The 21499-nt window shown below is 38.0% G+C and overlaps 2 protein-coding genes and 1 pseudogene across 2 annotated transcripts in view; 2 read left to right on the top strand and 1 right to left on the bottom strand.

Annotated features, from left to right (window-relative positions):
* LOC131911842 (CKLF-like MARVEL transmembrane domain-containing protein 2) overlaps nt 1-21499 on the top strand; it is a 60882-nt gene that overhangs the window by 31235 nt on the left and 8148 nt on the right. The window lies entirely within an intron of this gene.
* Tk2 (thymidine kinase 2) overlaps nt 1-21499 on the bottom strand; it is a 96725-nt gene that overhangs the window by 72726 nt on the left and 2500 nt on the right. Inside the window, exon 3 of the mRNA XM_059264242.1 lies at nt 17757-17821. The gene's annotated coding sequence lies outside the window, so the exon portion shown is untranslated. The remainder of the gene's footprint in view (nt 1-17756; nt 17822-21499) is intronic.
* LOC131911846 (large ribosomal subunit protein eL37-like) lies at nt 15219-15577 on the top strand (annotated as a pseudogene).

Here is a 21499-nt window from a genome sequence, read left to right as displayed (position 1 = left end):
TGCAAAAATGCAGTCAACAACATAAAGACTAATATTGTTCCATCAGAATTTAGTGGTTCTACATCAGAAAGACCTGAACATCCCAATGCAGAAGAAACAAACGAAATAGACCTTAAAATAACTTTAAGAAGATGATAGAGGCCTTTAAAGAGGAAATGAAAAATTCCCTTAAAGAAATTGAGGAAAAGAAACAAAAAATTGGAAGAAATCAATAAGTCCCTTAAAGAAAGCAAAGCAAAAGCAATTAAACAGGTGAAGGAAACAGTTCAAGATTTGAAAACTGAAATCGAGACAATAAAAAAGACACAAACTGAGGGAATGCTCGAAATAAAAAATCTGAGTAAAGAAACAGCAACTACAGATGCAAACATAACCAACAGAATGCAAGAGATGGAAGAGAGAATCTCTGACATTGAAGATACGATAGAGGAAATAGATTCATCAGTCAAAGAAAATAGTAAAGCCAACAAAACATCCAGGAAATTTGGGACACCATGAAAAGACCAAATCTAAGAATAATAGGAATAGAAGAAGGAGAAGAATACCAACTGAAAGGCACAGAAAATATATTCAACAAAATCATAGAAGAAAACTTTCCCAACCTAAAGAAGGAAATGCCTATAAAGATACAAGAAACTTACAGAACACCAAATAGACTGGATAAAAAAAAATCCCCTTACCGCATAATAATTAAATTACTAAACATACAGAATAAAGAAAAATATTTAGAGCTGCAAAGGAAAAAGGCCAAGTAACATATAAAGGCAGACCCATAAGAATAACATCTGACTTCTCAATGGAGACTCTAAAAGCCAGAAGGTCTTGGACAGACATTATACAGACACTAAGAGACCATGGATGCCAACCCAGACTATTATACCCAGCAAAACTCTCAATCACCATAGTTGGAGTAAACAAAATATTCCATGATAAAACCAGATTTAAACAATATCTTTCCATAAACCCAGCCCTACAGAAAGCACTAGAAGGAAAAATCCAACCTAAGGAAGTTAGATACACCAATGAAAACACAGGCAAAAGAGAATCCCACACCAACAAATACCAAAGAAGGGAAACATACAACACTACCACCAAAAAATAACAGGAATTAACAATCACTGGTCTATTAATGTCAATGGTCTCAATTTACCTATAAAAAGACACAGGCTAACATAATGGATACAAAAACTAGATTTATCCTGCTGCATATAAGAAATACATCTCAACTTCAAAGACAGACACTATCTCAGAATAAAAGGCTAGGAAAACACTTTTCAATTAAATGGGCTTAAGAAGCAAGCTGGAGTAGCTATCCTAATATCTAATAAAATAGACTTCAAACTAAAATCAATTGAAAGAAATCAGAAAGGACATTGCATGCTTATAACGGGGGAAATCCATCAAGATGAAGTCTCAATTCTGAACATTTATGCCCCAAATACAGGAGCACCCACATATGTAAAAGAAACATTACTAAAGCTTAAATTGCACATCAAACCTGATACACTAGTAATGGGAGACTTCAACACCCCATTCTCACCAATGGACAGGTCTGCCAGACAGAAACTTTACAGAAAAATAAGGGAAATAACAGACATTATGACTCAAATGGGCTTAATAGACATCTACAGAATATTCCACCCTAACACAAAAGAATATACCTTCTCTTCAGCACCCCATGGAACCTTCTCGAAAACTGACCACATGCTCAGTCACAAAGCAAATCTCAACAGACACAAAAATTTTGGAATAATCTCCTGTATCTTATCAGACCACCATGGCTTAACATTAGATTTCAACAACAACAAAAATTACAGAAAGCCTATAATCTCATGGAAACTGAATAATGCCAAACTGAATCACCAATAAGTCAAGGAAGAAATAAAAAAATTAAAGATTTCCTAGAATTCAATGAAAATGAATGTACAACATACTCAAACTTATGAGACACTAAGAAAGCCATGCTAGAGAAAAATTCATAGCACTAAATGTCCACGTAAAGAAGATGGAGAAATCTCACACTAGTGGCTTAACATCACAACTGAAAGCTCCAGAACAAAAAGAAGTAAACTCACTCAGGAGGAATATATGACAAGAAATAAGAAAATTGAGGGCTGAAATCAATAAAATAGAAACAAAGAGAACAATACAAAGAATCAATAAAACAAAGAATTGGTTCTTTGAGAAAATCAACAAGATAGACAAGCCCTTATCCAAACTAACCAAAAGACAGAGAGAGAGAGAGAGAGAGAGAGAGAGAGAGAGAGACAGAGACAGAGAGAGAGACAGAGAGAGAATCCAAATTAACAAAATCAGAAATGAAAAGGGAGACATAACAACAGACAATGAGGAAATCCAGAGAATCATCAAGTCACTGTAGTGGGTAGCTGTTCCAGCTTTGACCTGGAAGTACTACCCCCAGTGAGGTTTCTGGTAACTGTCACACCTACCTATGGCCTGCCCCTGAGGCAGGGCCAAGATGGGAGCCCTTAAGACCTGAGATTTGGATGTGCCATCTCTCTTGGTTCCTGGTAATCCTAGATGTTGGATGGTAGACTGAGTAGAGTTCTCCAAAGAACACCACTGGACTGTACTTCACCTCTCCTGGACCCTATAACCTATCCCTTTACTTGTTGTAAGTAAAACCTCCAAATAAACCTCCCTTTTAACTACATGGAGTTGCCTTAATATTTCCACCAATATCTGGTGCTCATGTGAGGCAAACTCCAAAGGCCTGGGTAGCTTCCACCCTCAGCCTCCTCTGTGGCTGCTGTGGCATGCTTTCCACACTTACCGCACTTCCCTATCTCTTCTCCCCTATCTCTTTTAAAATTCCTGCCCTTCTTCAAGAGGTAGCTATCCAATTTCTAGGGATTGGAACCCTGTCTCAGATAAAACAGAGTTTGAGATGGGTTGAATACATAGGGCCAGAAGGACAGAGAGAAAGTTTAAAGCCATATGTAGCAAATGTAGCAGTAAATCTTTGGGGCCAAGATCTGTTACAACAGTGGAAAATCCACATTAAAATTCCTACACTCTCAAAAAAGGAATACAGGCCAATGCATGTTTCTAGGAACAATATAACACTCTATAAAAAACAGTCACCAACCATTCAGGCTGTACATAAACAGAGCACAACTGCTGTTGAACTCTCAGAAGTACCAACTGCCTTACCTTTAAAATGGCTAACTAATAAACCTGTCTGGGTTGGACAATGGCCTTTGACAAAAGAGAAGCTACAAGCTTTAGAACAGCTGGTTCAAGAGCAGTTAAATGCTCAACACATCTACCAGCCCTTAGAATTCTCCTGTATTTGTCATTTTTAAAAAGTCTGGTAATTAGAGAATGCTGACAGATCTGTGTCATGTGAGGCAAACTCCAAAGGCCTGGGTAGCTTCCACCCTCAGCCTCCTCTGTGGCTGCTGTGGCATGCTTACTATTAATAAAGTAATTCAGCTGATGGGCTCCCTACAAACTGTGATGCCCCTGCCCTCTCTGCTACCCAAAGAATGGCCTATAATAGTTATTGACTTAAAAGACTGTTTCTTTATCATACCCTTGCAAGAAAATGATAGAGAAAAATTTGTACTTAATTATAACAATTCCCAGCAAGTCAAGAGATATCAATGGAAAGTCCTCCCACAGGAAATGTTAAACAGCCCTACATTGTGCCAATACTTTGTACAAATACCATTGGAGATAATTCGTGTGAAGTTTCCACAATCCATAATTTATCATATTAGCTGATCCAAAGTTAGACACATTAGAAAGCATTTTTAAAGAAGTAAAAAAGTTTTGCCTCACTGAGGACTGCAAATTGCTCCTGAAAAAAAAATACAGAGGAGATTCTATTAATTACTTAGGATATAAGTTAGAGATACAAAAAATTAGACCCCAAAAGGTAAAACTAAGGAGAGATCAATTGAAGACTCTTAATGATTTTCAAAAGTTGTTAGAAGCATTTCCAACTTACTGCATATTGTGGGAATACCCAAAGATGCACTACAAAAATTGGCTAATACTCTAAAAGAGGGCAAAGAATTAAATAGTCCAAGAAAGTTATCAGCCAAAGCTGAGAAGGAATTGGCTCTAGTAGAAAAGACAATTTGAGAAGCACATGTGGATCATGTGAATCCAGAACTTAAATGCATTCTTGTCATACTCCCCTCCAGATACTCCATCACAGGTATTTTGATGCAGAGGGAAGATATTATATTGGAATGGATATTCTTATCATGTAAACCAAATAAGAAGTTAAAGACTTATATAGAAAAGATCTCTGATTTGATTCAAAAAGGTAAATTAAGACTTTGCCAGCTGACAGGAATGGACCCAGAAGAAATTGTAGCACCTTTAACTAATGAGGAAATGTCATCACTATGGAAATACAATGAATACTGGCAGAGAACCTTCAGTAACTTTTTAGGAGAGATTAACAACCATTATCCCAAAAGCAAGAGAATAGAATTCATAAAGATGACTGAATGGGTCCTTCATCACATTGTACGACAAAAGCCAATTTCTGGAGTCTTCACATTCCATACTAATGCAAATAAATCAAGGAAAGCAGGATACAAATCAGGAGACTTAAGTAAAGTGGTTCAAAGTCCATACAACTCTGTACAAAAGGCAGAACTGTATGCCATTCTTATGGTACTGATGAACTTCACAGAACCCCTCAATATAGTCACTGACTCTCAATATGCAGAGAGAGTTGTTTTACATATTGAAACTTCTGAATTTATTCCTGATAATACATAATTAACTTCAGTATTCATACAATTGCAGGAAATAATCAGAAATAGGGAATATCCTATATATATAAAACAAATATCAGATCCCATACGGGTCTGCCAGGTCCTCTAGCACAAGGTAATGATGAGATTGATCAGTTACTAATAGGTAATGTGCTAGAAGCCTCAGAATTTTATAAGAAACACCATGTAAATCACAAAGGTTTGAAGAAGGATTTCTCCATCACTTGGCAATAAGCCCAGGATATCATAAGAAAATGTCGTACTTGTTCCTTCTGTAACCAAACTCCATTACCTACAGGGAGCAATCCAAAAGGTATACAAAGAAATAAAATCTGGCAGATGGATGTGTTTCATTTCACAGAATTTGGAAGATTAAAGTATGTACACCATACCATTGACACCTATTCAGGATTTCAGTGGGCAACTCCTCTGAGTTCTGAAAAGGCTGCTTCTGTGATTACACACCTATTAGAAGTTATGGACATCATGAGAATACCTGTACAAATTAAGACAGACAATGCCCCAGCATATGTCTCCAATAAAATGAGACAGTTTTTTTTGCTCATTACAATATAAATCATGTTACAGGTATACCACACAATCCCACAGGCCAAGTAGTCATAGAAAGTTCCAATCAAACTTTAAAGAATATGCTAAATAAACAGCAACAGCTAACAATGACTCCTAGAAATAGATTGCATAGTGCTTTATTAACCTTGAATTTTCTCAATGCTGATGAGAATGGAACAACAGCTGCGGAAAGACCTTGGACGACAGACAAAACTCCTGAGCTAAACCAACCGGTTTATTTCAAAGATGTGTTAACCTCAGAATGGAAAGCTAGATATGTCCTACATTGAGGAAGGGGTTTTGCTTTTGTTTCTGCAAGAGAAGAAAAGCTATGGATACCAACAAAATTAATAAAAATTCAATTCAAACAGGAGAAACCCCTTGATGAGGAGAAGTAAAAGGTTATCCACCAATGTGACGTGTCTACAAGTTGTAAGAAAAATTTAACAGACAAGGGTTGGGGTAGAGTTCTGGTTTTGTCTTTCCAGGATAATGGAAATACACATCTTCTAGAAATCATAAAGCCTTGGATATTCAGATGTCTACAGAAGAAAGGAAGAATCTATTAGTACCAATCTACACAAAGTAAAATCTCACTGCCTAATCTATATCTCTTTAAATCTAGAAAAGTTGTGGTTCCAATTCAATTATATACCAAGCTGGCTTTGGAGTTGGAATTGGCTCACTCCTTCTCTAAACCCAAGCATATTGTTAAAAGAAAAGGTTGAGCGAGTCTTCTGTCCCATATCAGAAGAGCCCTCTGGTGTGGGACAAAAGAAATCCAATAAAAAGGGACCATTGTCTTCAAGATTCTAATTCTCTCCATGCTTACTCTTGATTTCTTGGAATCCTTTCTCACATGTCATATCATCTTAAATCCAAACTTTCCATTTTGATATTAAATAATGTTCAAGTTTTTCACAGTTAAAACAAAGTAAGGTTTTCCAATAGCAGTCTCTAAAGTCTCCAGAAGGAAGATGGGGCCCCACAACAATGACTCTACCCAGTTCAGAATGATGCCATGGTACTCATCATCATACTACACTTCTAGCCAGAATCTCAGACAATCTTACCCTTTACTTTGAGACTGGCTGCAGAATCTGCAGCTAATCCAACTGAGATTTAACTATATGAGCTTTCTTACAGAACCCAACAGAGATACCATCGCCCCCTAAACAGTAAGAAGCAATTCTAAGAAAATGACACCCTTTCTCCCAAAGGTTTCATGTTTCTCATGGTTATGGATGATGGTTATAGGGTTGGAGGTAGAAGAAAATACTAGTTGCAGTATTCTCCTTAAGAAAAGAAAAAGTGTCTCAAAAAAAAAAAAGAAAGAAAAGTAGAATGAATAGGTATAAGGTATTATAGTAGATTATTGTATATACTAGTTAACAAATTTAGTAAAATAGCAGCCTTAGATTGTGATGATATTGTGTTCCCCAATATATTGTGTACCTTAATAAATTTATCTGGGGTCAGAAACCAGAACAGCTGGGGTTGGAGAGCTGGCTCAGAGGTTAAGAGTACTGGCTGCTCTTCCAGAGGTCCTGAGTTCAATTCCCAGCAACCACATGGTGGCTCACAACCATCTGTAATGAGATCTGGTGCCCTCTTCTGGCCTGCAGTCATACATGCTGTATACATAATAATAAATAAATAAATCTTTAAAAAAAGAAAGAAAGAAAAGAAAACAGAACAGCTGCTAGATAGACATAGAGGCCAGAAAATGGTGGCACACACACCTTTAATCCTAGCATTCTAGAGGCAGAGATTCATCCGGATCTCTGTGAGTTCAAAGCCACACTGGAAGCAGCCAGGCATGGTGACTCATGCCTTTAATCCCAGGAAGTGATGGCAGGAAGCAGAAAGGTATATAAGGCATGAGAACCAGAAACTAGAGCCTGGTTTAGCTTTTAGGCTTTTAGTAGCAGTTCAACTGAGATTCATTCTGGATGAGGACTCAGTGACTTCCAGTCTGAGGAAATAGGATCAGCTGAAGAAATGGCATGTGAGGAAGCTGTGGCCTGTTCTGTCTCTCTGATCTTTCAGCGTTCACCCCAATACCTGGCTCTAGGTTTCTATTTATTAATAAGACCCTTTAAGATTCATGTTACATTAGATAATTTGCACTATTATGGATTCTTGTATATTGATACAAATGTAAACTATTTTTATATACCTGTTTAAGAAAATTTGTATGTTGATACAAATACAGAACTATATTTTTTGTAATGTACATATATTTCTACTCTTATTTGAAATATTTTGTGTATTGATACAAATGTAAATTTATATTTGTCATACTGTATGTATGTTCTACTTCTGTTTAGAATATTTTGTATGTATAATGATATATATTTACGATTATTGTCATATTGCATTTTGCCCTATACATTCCTACCTCTGTTAAAGATATTTTGTATATTGTCACAATTTTGAAGTCATTGTCCTTTTACCATACATTTGCTTACAGACTGTTTACCTTGTTTACATGAAGCCTTAGTCCTTAGGTTATTTAGGTAGATAAGACTTATAGATTTATAGTCACCTATGCTTGTCATCTCTATAGTTATATTAGTTAGGTTATCCAGACTTACAGATACATAGGTCAGATGGACAGGTAATCTTCACACACTTCATGGACCTAGAGAATATGGCATTTAAATAAATTGGAATTCTGTTGACATGAGACACAATTGCTTCTGGCAGCACCAATTTGATACCAAGAGAATGTTGGACTTTTAAGACATTTCCATTTGGAAGTTTGTCTTTTTCTTGGCACAAAATGGCCTACTGTGCAAAGAACTGCCCTTGCCTCAACTGCTGACAATACTAATGCTGTCCTTTCTGGACAACTGGGACACATGGAAAAGTGACTACTGAACTCTGCCAAGACAGGGTAAGATACTCTTTCAGAATTCCTGCTTCTGAAAATGGTCTGTCAGATACTCTAGGCCTGTAGCCAATTGGAATGCACCAATGATGCTAAGAAACATTAGGTGACTGTCCAGGCTACCAGCTGTCTCTGTCTACTCTCACAAGACTCTCGAAAGTTGCTTGTGTCCTTCTCCTGTTTCTCAGGTCTTTGATGGGATTGAAGACTTAACAGTTACAGTTACAATCTTCTGTCTTAGCTAGAACATATTAAGTATTAGATTCAGGTTCTTCAGGCTCTTGTTTGATATTGTTCATGTTGGTTGCAGTTCCATCTCGTCTAGGTTATTATCCCTTATTCCTCCTGGACAATAATCATTCCTATTGTATAACATTAGGTTAGAACTTTCTTATTTAGACAAAAGGGGGAAATGTAGTGGGTACCTGGTCTAGCTTTGACCTGGAAGTACTACCCCTATTGAGGCTTCCAGTAACTGTCATGGCTGCGAGGCAGGCCAAGACAGGAGCACTTAAGACCTGAGATCTGGATGTGCCATCTCTCTTGGTTCCTGAATCCTGGATGCTGGAGGTAGACTGAGCAAAGTTCTCCAGAGAACACTGCTGGACTGCACTTCACCTCTCTTGGACCCTGTAACCTATCCCTTTACTTGTAAGTTACCCCACATAATAAACCTCCCTTTTAACTATGTAGAGTTGCCTTAATACTTCCACCAATAGCTATACTTCATAAAATTGGAAAATCTGAAAGAAATGGACAATTTTCTGGATAAGTACCACATATCAAAGTTAAATCAAGACCAGATAAACTATCTAAATAGATCAATAACCCCTAAGGAAATAGAAACAGTCATTAAAAGTTTCCAACCAAAAAAAAAAAAAAAAAAAAAAAAAAAGACCAGGACCAGATGGTTTCAGTGCAAAATTCTACCAGATTTTCAAAGAAGAGCTAATGCCAATACTCTTCAAATTGTTCCACACAATAGAAACAGAAGGAACATTACCAAACACTTTTTATGAGGCTACAGTTACCCTGATACCCAAACCACACAAAGATACAACAAAGAAAGAGAATTACAGACCAATCTCTCTCATAAACATTGATGCAAAAATACTCAACAAAATATTGGCAAACTGAATCCAAGAACACATCAAAAAAATTATTCACCATGGTCAAGTAGGTTTCATCCCAGGGACGCAAGGATGGTTCAACATGTGAAAAATCTGTCAGTGTAATACACCATAAAAACAAACTGAAAGAAAAAAAACCACATGATCATCTCAGTAGATGCTGAAAAAGCCTTTGACAAAATCTAACATCCCTTCATGATAAAGGTTCTAGAAAGATCAGGAATACAGGGAACATACCTAAATATAATAAAAGCAATTTACAGCAAGCCAACAGCCAATATCAAATTAAATGGAGAGAAACTCAAAGTGATTCCACTAAAATCAGGAACAAGACAAAGCTGTCTGCTCTCCCCATATTTACTCAATATAGCACTTGAAGATCTAGCTAGAGCAATAAGACAAGGGAAGGAGATCAGGGGGATACAGTTTGGAAATGAAGAAGTCCAACTTTCACTATTTGCAAGTGATATGATAGTATACATAAGTGACCCCAAAAATTCTACTAGAGAATACTTACAGCTGATAAACTCCTTCAGTAATGTGGCAGGATACAAGATTAATGCAAAAAAAATCAGTAGTCTTTCTATATACAAATGATAAAAGGGCTGAGAAAGAAATCAGAGAAACATCACCCTTTACAATAGCCACAAATATGTAAAATACTCTGGGGTAACTCTAACTGAGCAAGTGAAAGACCTATATGATAAGAGATTTAAGTCTCTGAAGAAAGAAATTGAAGAAGATATCACAAAATGGAAAGATCTCCTATGCTCATGAATAGGTAGGATTAACATAGTAAAAATGGCAATCTTACCAAAAGCAATCTACAGATTCAATGCAATCCCCATCAAAATCCCAACACAATTCTTCAAAGACTTGAGAAGAACAATACTTAACTTCATATGGGAGAAAAACCTCAGGATATCTAAAAGAATTCTGTATAATAAAGCAACCTCTGCAGACATCATGATGCCTGACCTCAAGCTCTACTATAGAGCATCAGTGATAAAAACAGCTTGGTACTGGTATTAAAACTGACATGTGGACCAATGGAATTGAATTGAAGACCCTGACATTAATCTGCACACCTATGAACACCTAATTTTTGACAAAGAAGCCAAAACTATACAATGGAAAAAAGAAAGCATCTTCAACAAATGGTGCTGGCATAACTGGATGTCAACATGCAGAAGACTGCAAATAGACCCTTATCTGTCACCATGCACAAAACTCAAGTCCAAATGGATCAAAGGCCTCAACATAAATCTAGTTACACTGAACTTTATAGAAGAAAAAGTTTTGAACACACTGGCACAGGAGACCACACCAGTAGCACAGACACTGAGAGAAACAATTAATAAATGGGACCTCCTCCTAAAACTGAGAAGCTTTTGTAGAGCAAAGGACATGGTCAATAAGACAAAACAGCAGCCTACAGAATGGGAAAAAATCTTCACCAACCCCACATCTGACAGAAGGCTGATCTCCAAAATATATAAAGAACTCAAAAAACTAGACATTAAAATACCAAACAATCCAATTAAAAAATGGGCTATAGAGCTAAACAGAATTCTCAAAGGAAGAATCTCAAATGGTCGAAAGACATTTAAGGAATTGCTTAACATCCTTAGTCAAGGAAATGCAAATCAAAACGACTCTGAGATACCATCTTACACCTGTCAGAATGGCTATGATAAAAAACACTGATGACAGCCTATGTTGGAGAGGATGTGGAGCAAGGGGAACACTCCTCCCCTGTTGGTGGGAATGCAAATTTGTACAGCCACTTTAGAAATCAGTATGGTGGTTTCTCAGAAAATTGGGAATCAATCTACCTCAAGACCCAATGATACCACTCTTGAGCATATACCCAAGGAATGCTCAATCTTACCACAAGGACACATGCTCAGCTATGTTCACAGCAGCATTATTTGTAATAGCCAGAACCTGGAAACAACCTAGATGCCCCTCAACTGAAGAATGGTTGAAGAAAATGTGGCACATATAGACAATAGAGTTTTATGCAGCAGTAAAAACAATGATACCATGAAATTTGCAGGCAAATGGATTGAACTAGAAAATATCATCCTGAGTGAGATAACCCAGACTCAGAAGGACAAACATGGTATGTACTCACTCATAAGTGGATACTAGATATAAAGCAAAAGATAACCAGACTACAACCCACAACTCCAGAGACGCTAGCTAACAAGGAAGACCCTAAGAGGGACACATAGATAGCCCAGCAAAGGATAAATAAATGAGATCTACATGAGAAAACTGTGAGTGGGGGGGGCAATGGAGGGCAAAGAACGGGTGATGAGAACATAAGGAAATGGGAGGTTCGAGCTGGAAGAGGAACAGAGTGGGACAACAAGGAAAGGGATACCATAATAAATGAAGACATCATGGGAATAGGAAGAAACAGGGTACTAGGGAAGTTCCCAGGAATCCATAAAGATGACCCCACTTTAGACTCCTAACAATAGTCGAGAGGGTGCCTGAACTGGTCTACTCTGGTAAACAGATTAGTGAATACCCTAAATGTCATTATAGAGCCTTCATCCAATTACTGATGGAAGCAGATTCAGAGATCCATAGCCGGGCACCAGACTGAGCTCCAAGAGTCCAGTAGATGAGAGAGAGGAGAGATTCTATGAGTAAGGGACATCGAGACCCTGATGGGAAAACATACAGAGTTGACTAGCCACACTAGTGGAAACCCGTGAACTGTGGGCCAATAGCTGTGGAGCCCCCATGGGACTGGACTAAGCCCTTTGGATACATGAGACAGTTGTATAGCTTGAACTGTTTGGGGGTACCCTAGGAAGGGGGATCAGAATCTATCCCTGGTGCATGAGTGGGCTTTTTGGAGCCCAGTGCCTAAGGTGTGTCACCTTGCACAGCCTTGGTACAGGGAGGAGGAGGGGCTTGGACCTGCCTGAACTAAATGTACCAGACTCTGCTGACTCCCCATGGGAGACCTTGACTTGGAGGAGGTGGGTATGGGGGGAAGGCTGGGGGGGAAACCTAGGGAGTGGGAAGAGGGAGGAGGGAGGATCTGTGGTTGGTATGTAAAATGAATAGAAAATTTCTTAATAATAAAAAAGATATGCTTAATAAACAGAAAGGGGGTAATAAAAGCCCCCAGAGATAAATTGCACAGTGCTTTGTTAACTTTAAATTTTTAAGTGCTAATGATAGAATAACAGCTGCAGAGAGACAATGGATAAGAGAAAAACTGCTGAATTGAATCAGCCTGTATATTTTAAGGATATGTTGACAACAGAATGGAAACCAGGATATTTGTTACATTGGGGAAGAGGTTTTGTTTTTGTTTTCACAGGAGAAGAAAAGCTATGGATAAAGATTAGATCTGAACAGGAGAGACCTCTTGATTAAAAGAGATGATAGTTCATCAAACTGTGGCTATTCAATCTAAACTAACTTATAAGACTAACAAATGCTTTTCATTTGGTCAGTTACAACCTGCCAAAAAGTAAACTCTCCAAAATTAGGGTTAGGTCAGGGTTTTGTTTTTGCTTTTCCAAGAAAATGAAGGCAACCAGCTAAGGAATCTGAAGACCACTGGACAAATGAGGTATCTGAAAAAAAAGGATGAATCATCCAGAGAAAATGTCCCAAGAAAAAAGGTAAATTGGCCTAATGGTATAGCACATTTCCAACAGATAAAATTTCATAAATCTTCCCAAATGTGTGTTTCTGCTGTTCTCTACAGACATGTAAGGCAAATGGTCATTTTGTAGTCCCAGTTCAATTAAAAATTAAAGCTGGCTTTGGAGTTGGAACATGGATCTCTCCTTCCCTAAACCCAAGCATGCTTGTTAAAGGAAAATCCAAAATCTCTGTCTCATGTCAGAAAGGCCACCTGATATGGGACAGAAGAAAACCCAAAATTAAGGGATTATTCTATTGCCACTAATCTCATAACTCTTTGGTTTTAGTTTGACTCTTTGAAACTTTTCTTAAGGTATAAGTATTATCTCAAAATTTGTAAGATTAATATGGATATATATTTAAAATTTCTGCTGTGATATTAATGGTCACATAGAGTACTAACTATTTCTAGAAAAAGTCTTCATCTAGCTTTCTGTACATAATTTCTGGTTTGAGTCTTTATCAGGTAACTAGGAATTAAGTTCATGTACTCTGGATATACTAAATTAATTGTGGTCCTTTAACCTCTCTGAGATCTACCGCATATGACATTTAAAATGTTTAAGTTTTCTGCAGTGAACCATGACCATCGCTAACAGTGATCTTTGAAGTCTCCAAAAGGATGATGGGGCCCCACAATGACGATTCCACCTGGATTGTGGTAATGCCATTAAGCTGACAAACACTACCCAAAGATTAGCTTTGGACTACAAACTGCTCAGGACAATTTCAAGGGGGCTAGCTGAGATGGTCCAGCCTCATGCACTACTTTAGCCAGGATTTCAGATAAGCCCTACACTTTCCCATCACACAGAGACTGGCAACAAACTATACAGCTAGCTCTCCCAGGACTTGACCATTATTTCAATTTTATCAGGGTCCCCTAGAGATGATGTCACTCCACAGACAACAGGAAGCAGTCTAGAGAACATGACCACATTCCCAAGATGTAGGGTAGGTAGATTTTGGTCATTCAGTGGGTCATGGATAATTGTCATCATTTAGGGGAGTTGGTTACAAGTTGTTATTGGGTAATAGTCAAGAAAAAAAAGCTGAGAGTAGATTCAGGGATCTCACTCTGAAAAGAAAAAGGGCAGATATAGAAATGATAGGATAAAAGGGTATATTGTTGAATCTACTTTTAAAGTAAAAAAAAACTACTACTGCCGGGCGGTGGTGGCGCACGCCTTTAATCCCAGCACTTGGGAGGCAGAGCCAGGTGGATCTCTGTGAGTTCGAGGCCAGCCTGGGGTACCAAGTGAGTTCCAGGAAAAGGCACAAAGCTACACAGAGAAACCCTGTCTCGAAAAACCAAAAAAAACAAACCAAAAAAAAAAACAAAAAACAAAAAAAAAAACTACTACTTACTACTTACTTCTACTCTTGTTTAAGATTTTTTGTATATTGATACAAATTTAAGGTTACTTTTGTTAGAACATACTGTACATACATTTCTACTCTTGTTTAAGGTATTGTACCTATGCAGCTCATTTAACAATATAAATTTCTAGTCCTTGAAAGTTATTATTACCTATATATAACTACTTAGGATAATAAAGAAATGCAGGTTAGTAGTTAGTCAACTATTACAATCAAACTTTTAGTCATGTTAGGTATGTTTTCAAGGTCAAACAGAGACATATTGATAGACAGGTGGTCTTCAAACACTTCAGACATCCACAGAATATAGCATTTAAGATGTTTTTAATAACATAGGTTTTTTTATGACTATGAGACATGTCTGCTCCTAGCACCACCAATCTACTTCAGAGAAGATGATGGACATGGAAGAAACTCCATATGGAGTTTACTTTTTGTGGCAAAAGTTAGCCACTGGGCAAGAAACTGCCCTTCCCTCAACTGCTGACAGTATGCTCTCCAAATCAGACAAGCAGGACACAAAAGAAAGCAACTGCCAAACTTTGCCAAGACAAGGCAGGACAATCCTTCAAATTTCCTGCTTCACAGGAAAGTCTATCAGATATTCTAGGCCTGTAGGACAGGATGGATGTCCCAACACTGCAGGGGAATGCCAGGCAGCCAGCTGTTTCTGTCATTTCTTACTTTAAGAAGTTGTTCGCTCTGAATTTTCTGTTTACTTGGGTAATATTATATCCTTCTTGGGTCTCTGATGGATTTGAAGACTAAATAGTTATAGTTACAGTTTTCCTTGTTACCAAATTCAGAAAAAGAAACTCACAAAAGAGGTGTAAAGTGGCTCTTTCGGTCTCTTTGGCCTCTGTGGCAGAAGCAAGATGATGAAAGGAACGTCATCCTTTGGAAAGCGTCACAATAAGACGCACACGCTTTGCTGCCACTGTGGCTCTAAGGCCTACCACCTTCAGAAGTAGACCTGTGGCAAGTGTGGCTACTCGGCCAAGCGCAAGAGAAAGTATAACTGGAGTGCCAAGGCTAAGAGATGAAACACTACCGGGACTAGGCGGATGAGGCACCTGAAAATTTTCTATCGAAGATTCAGACATGGATTCTGTGAAGGGACAACACCTAAACCCAAGAAGGCAGCTATTGTAGCATCCAGTTCATCTTGAGGAATTTCAGTCAGTCATAAAATAAATGTTCTGGTTTCAAAAGAAAAAAAAAGAGGTGTAAAGTGTATAAGGTTGAGAGACACAAAAGGATGGTTTTGGGTTGGTAATACAAGTTAGGATAAAAAGTAAATTTGTTACAAAAACTCTGGACTTACCAAGATATGATAGATAATGGAGTATTTTCTCTGAATTTGCCAAATGCAAATGGACTGGACATTGTGAATGTAATTTGTGGTGATGTATTGTGTCCCCCAATATTGTGCACCCTAATAAAGTTTATCTGAGGATCAGAGGAAAAAGCCAACCACTATACTAAACATAGAGGTCAGACAATGGTATCACATGCCTTTAATCCTATCACTCAGGAGGCAGAGATCCATCTGGATCTCTGTGAGTTCAAGGCGACACTGGGAACAGAGCCAGGCATGGTTGTACATACCTTTAATCCCAGCACTAACCATAAAGGTCTGGAGGTCTGTACAGACAGACAGGAAGCAATGTAGGTGGGCAGAGAGAGGAAATGAGATGGCAAAACAGAAAGGCATATAGGTATGGGTATACAGGAAGTAGGTCTCTTTGGAGAGACTGAGGTGTCAAGGTGAGGTTGTCCGTGGTTAGTCCTATTTCTTTGATCTCTCAGTATTTCACTCCAATATCTGGCTCTGGGTTTTTATTAATAAGACCATTTAGCAATTCATCTTACAGTAATCCTTACCTGGTAATTGTTCTTATTGTATAGTTTTACTATATTAGAGTTAAAATCTTCCTTTTATTTAAACAAAAAAAAAAAAAGGTGGGGAAATGTTGTGTGGTATTTTGATTGCATTCTAAAAATAAATCTTGCTTTGAGTCAGAGAGCACAGCTAGCTACTAGCTGATCAAAATTAATCATAGAGGTTTGGAGGACCGAGGACAGATAGGAGATAGGACATAGTAAGGCAGGGCTAAGAATGGATCTCAGACATTTTGAATGGAGGAATAGAAGAGATAGGAAGTCACTTGTGGCTTCTCCACAGGTTCTTTGTTCATTCAGGTTCTTGATTTGTATGAGTGGCAATCATGTTAGTAACTTTTAACTGGCTAGGGTTAGTTGGGGGTTATCCATTTTGGGGCAGGCCTGGAAAAATCCCAGGCTTTGTCCTTGAGCTGCTGTGGAGGCTGGCTGGCCTAGCATGTACTGACTGTGGGAGTTGGCTCAGTGGCCCAGGCTTGATGTGTCTATCTCCCTGTCCCTGCTGGCAAGGGCATCAGTGATTGTCTTTGTTCATGGCCCTCTCAGAAACTGCTTGCTCAGTCTCAGGAAACTGAAATTGAGGCCTGATCTCTGAGAGAACACTGAGCAGCCTGTTCTGCCATCTGCTTGGTCCTCTCATTCTCCCCTTGAGTAGTATATCAGCTCCAATCTTGGAGATGTTTCTTTTTGGTAAAAGACTTTATCATCAAGGTAGTAGATTATTTTGGAGACTAATTGGATCAGGACATATGAGTTTTTTTGTTTTGATCTATAATTGAAACATTAACATAGGGGAAGAAGCCAGAAATATATGTCCATCAGGTATCCTCCAGTGGGATCAGGAAGCTGGCTCCCATTGGATTTGGAGTGAGATTACAGAGGTGGCAATAGCCATGTAAGGTTGTTCCAAACAAAGACCATTTCCCTTTATCAATAGCAAACTGAGCCTCCTCTTATTTGGTTGTTCCCATCTGCAAGTGTATCATGGGTCTGGTTCGGGAGCTGACATTGGGATTCTAGCATCATCAATTTAGTGGTACCCAGACAGGAATTATAATTTAGTTAAGGCATCAATGATGTAAGAGCCAATAGCAATTAGCAGAAGCAGAAGGGCCAAAAAGCCCTTTGGTGGCTGACAGAGTTTCTTATCCTGAAGGAACTTGGAAATGAGAATGGGGACCAGTTATTATTTTATCTCAGGTTCCCTATGACAAGAAATTCCCTTTTGATCTAACATTCCGGGGTGGGGGGAACAAATGTGATGTTTTGCTTCTGTAATTATTTTCTGCTGACATTGGGATGTTATTGTCAGGGCCCTAACAGCCAGAATGCTAGTCAAAGGCAAGGAGGGAATTTAGAATCATCTGGTTCATTGACCAGCTGAAGAAATAGCATTTATATCAGCTGGATTGGTCCATAACAGTTTTCAGCAAGTTCAAGGCTCACAGTCATTTGGAGTAGGTTGTCATCAGCAAATGATGCGTGGATATGTCTATCAGTCAAGTGGAAACCTGTTGAGATAGATATAAATTAGGAACAGGAGTTAAAATTTATAAATTTATTTAGAACTTTTAGACCCATAGCCTCAGTAATTGAGGGAGGGGAGGAGTCCAAAGTCCAGGAGAGAGAAAAATACCATCCTCAGGAATTGACAGGTGGGGAAACTTAGGCTGTATTTATCTGGAATACTTTTGACCTATGAGAAGTGGATCCAAGTTTTATGACTTTTTCTGATTTTTTTAAGTTTATGTGAATTTTCATTTCATGAAAAGATATAAAAGTTCCAGATATATTAGCATTCTCAATTTGCATTGAAATCCATACTGTAGAAAAAGCAGGTAACAGGTATCTGTAAAACAGCAGAAGTAGACTCATATCTTTGAGTCCTAGCAAAAACTGTAGATTTGGGTTTTAAAATGTATGTTTTTATTCTGTCCTGAGAGCCAGGTATAAATTGGACTAAAATGTCTTTGGCCCAATGAAAAGCATCTGTAAGTCTGTATTCAGAAGACAATCAAAAGAAATCTAAAATCTTGAGTTTGTGACTCAAATAATTAGCAGTCATTCCTGTTAGCTCTATTGGTCAGAACTCCATTAATGTCAAATTCTGAACTTTTGAAGTTTCAATGCAACAATGGTATGGTGAAGGAAAGAAATTTTGTAATATTTTTTATATATCTTCCTCAGATACTTATATTTTTAGGCCCTTAGAATTTATTATTTGTTAGAAATATAAGCAGTTATTATTTAAGAACAACCATTTCAAATTATGTTTGAAATCTGTTTATCCCTTAATTTGAAGCTTGTGAGTAAGGCAAACCTGATTGCTTTGTTTTCAAGAGATCTAGTAGCTTTAATTAATTAGTACATTGATCAATTAACTAATAAGGTGGCTACAACCTTGTGGAAGACTCTGGTTGTCTAATGTTGTTAAGCTGACCAAGCTATAGCTAGCCTAGTCATCAATGCCATCAGAGATGTGATAAGGATAAATTCTGAGTGCAGACTCAGCAGCTTCCAAATCTATTAAGAAAAATGACAGAGACTACCCATTACTCAGACTGCCATCATCCCAGTCTCTTGTAGTCTTCATAGTGTTGGCAGGATAGATGTCAGGAGAGCATGAGTCTGGGACCATAAGGTGAAAGTTTTCCCTATGAAGGGGGTACTTGGAGAAGACTGATCTTATTTTGTCAGTGTCTCATTTGTCCAGTCTAGGCAGGATCCCTGGCAGCAGGTGTTGAGTAGGGGCATCTTGCCCAGTTGTTGTTGTTGTCAACAATTCAGGTGGTATTGTCATGTTGTTGTTCCATATCTTCTTTGGAGACCTTGGGAGTCACTGCTAGGAGCTAGGAGTATCTGTTATAGTAAGATTTTTATCAAATAATTTAAATGCCATATTCATTGGATCTTTGACAAGTTTGAGAACCATTATCTATTAAATATATCTAAGCTAAACAAATCTAGGCCTAGTCTTGAAAACATTTCTAAGTTTGGTAACAATAATCAGGTCAATTTGTTATCCTGTAGATATATTAGTCAAATGGACCTCTCGGGTTCTGTTTTTCTCTTGTAAGTATATTTTATAAGAATTTTTTCTATTTATAGATATTATAGGAGCAGTTAGACTGCAGTTTTCATTACAGACCATAGATTTAATGTTGACAATTTTTAAAAATATATTTGAACTTCTCTATGAAACTCTGAATAGCTAAGAGCTTTAACCCTGTAAATCTCTTTGTTCATAGGCCAAATATATAGGACCCTGTAACCCAGAAGGCCATAATATGATGGTTAATAATTAACCTGTGTTTTGGACCTCAGTCCTCATCTCTCTTTTAAAGAGCATGGTTCCATTGTTAACGTAAGTATTCTGCAGTGAAGATTCATCATTTGTTTCTAAATTAAGAAAATTAAACAGAATTCATCCAACATGTTTAAATCCCCTATGTGTTTTATAGTTTTTCTTCAAATTCAGCATAGTTCATATCTCTTCTGGCCTTTTATAATTTTCCATGGGCCTTTAGATCAGGTCTTTCCCTATTTTGATGCAGCCAGACACAGATAAATCATTTCCCTTTACTTTCATTATTCCAGTCTTTTGCCTTCTCTTGTTTTTCAGATGACATGCAAACTTCCATCAAAGTCCTTTCCTGTGTGTGGCTGCATTCCTGCTAAGCTACTCCTGGCCCGGCTCCACAGAGTAGCACCTAGCCCTAATCCATGTTTTGTTTAACCTATACCTTTTGTTTCTCTAGTTGCCCTATGTGAATCTTGTCTGAGCATTTCCCAAGGATACAAAGTCTATGCAAAACATGGTTCAGAAAACCATGGGACCTGATGAATCGAAGAATTTGCACTTGGCATTGTGTTTTGGGGAGCTCCTTTCCGGTTGTTTTGAGCATATGGAAATCAACTTGCTAAACTGTAAAAATAGAGAAAAATAATAATGCCCTGGGTGAAGGGAAAGTGCTTCAGTCCTTAGAGGCTGGACCCCCCTGCAGCCAAAAAAGGCTAAATTCATTCTTAAGGTGCCTCTGAGTCTTCTTTCCACGGATCCAAGTGAACACACACACACACACACACACACACACACACACACACACACACGTGCTGCGACACTTCACAACACCTGTGGTTTTTCGCAGCAGTTTAGAACATTGCATAGGTATAATGTTTCAAACAAGAATAGAAATATATATTTGTATATATTATAATAAAATTATATTTATATTGATACATGAAAACCTGTATCAATGTAAAACATTTGAGATTAGCAGTAGTTTCCCTTATCTTAATCAATAATAATTTGTAATCAATTCTTTTAAATGATGACAAGCATTTGTAATCTATTGAATTCAAATTACCAAAATCCATGTATTTTTTTCTTTTCCTGTGGAAGTAAAAGCCTAATTTTTCCCAAAAATAATATATCTTTGACTTTTATTCTGAAGTCAAAGTTTTTAAAAGTATACAGGCTAGTAATTTAGTATTTTTTTTCAAGCAGTATCAGGAGAGAGAAGGGTTAAGGTGGGAGGGAAGCTGCTAGCCAGCAGAAGAGACCTTGATTTTATCATATTAAATAAGAATTTGGCTTAGGAAAGAAGGGAGGGGGATGTAGACTCAGAGTGTGTCCTTGGCTGCCAGTGTTTCTGAAAAAAAAAATTGTTAACTTTCTGACGATAATAATAAACAATTAACCCCAGATTCTCTGTTTTGGCATTCATGCAGCTTGTCCATTACAGGCAGTAAACTCTCTGCTGCCCCACCCATAGCTCCTGTCTCTGCTTGCCTATACCAAAAGCATGTGCCCCCACCTCTGTGAGAGCCATTGGCTGACTGGCAGCCTCTCCTGCAGACCAAGACCAGCCCTGCCCATGCTGTGGGCCTGATAGCAAGAGAGCTACAGAGGGAAATGACCCTCACCACGCCTCTCTTTCCTTCTCGGTCCAGGAACATGAGGGAGGTTAGTAGACAAAAACAAGTAACAATGACATAGACAACCAAGTACCAGTGTATCAGCACTGAGACAACTGGCAGGAGCCACCTGCTTATCTCAGTGGAGTCAGGAGGACTCAGTCCAGTTAAACATATGGAATAGAATAGTAACATAGTAACAGTCAAAACACAGACCAAGACATCAGACTAACAATTTGCATTTGTGACCCATTCAGCCTCTCCAGAGGAAC

The sequence above is a fragment of the Peromyscus eremicus genome, chromosome 5, assembly GCF_949786415.1.
Source record: "Peromyscus eremicus chromosome 5, PerEre_H2_v1, whole genome shotgun sequence".
Lineage (NCBI taxonomy): Eukaryota > Metazoa > Chordata > Mammalia > Rodentia > Cricetidae > Peromyscus > Peromyscus eremicus.
The sequence above is the reverse complement of the archived record's forward strand: the minus strand, read 5'-3'. Positions and strand labels throughout refer to the sequence as shown.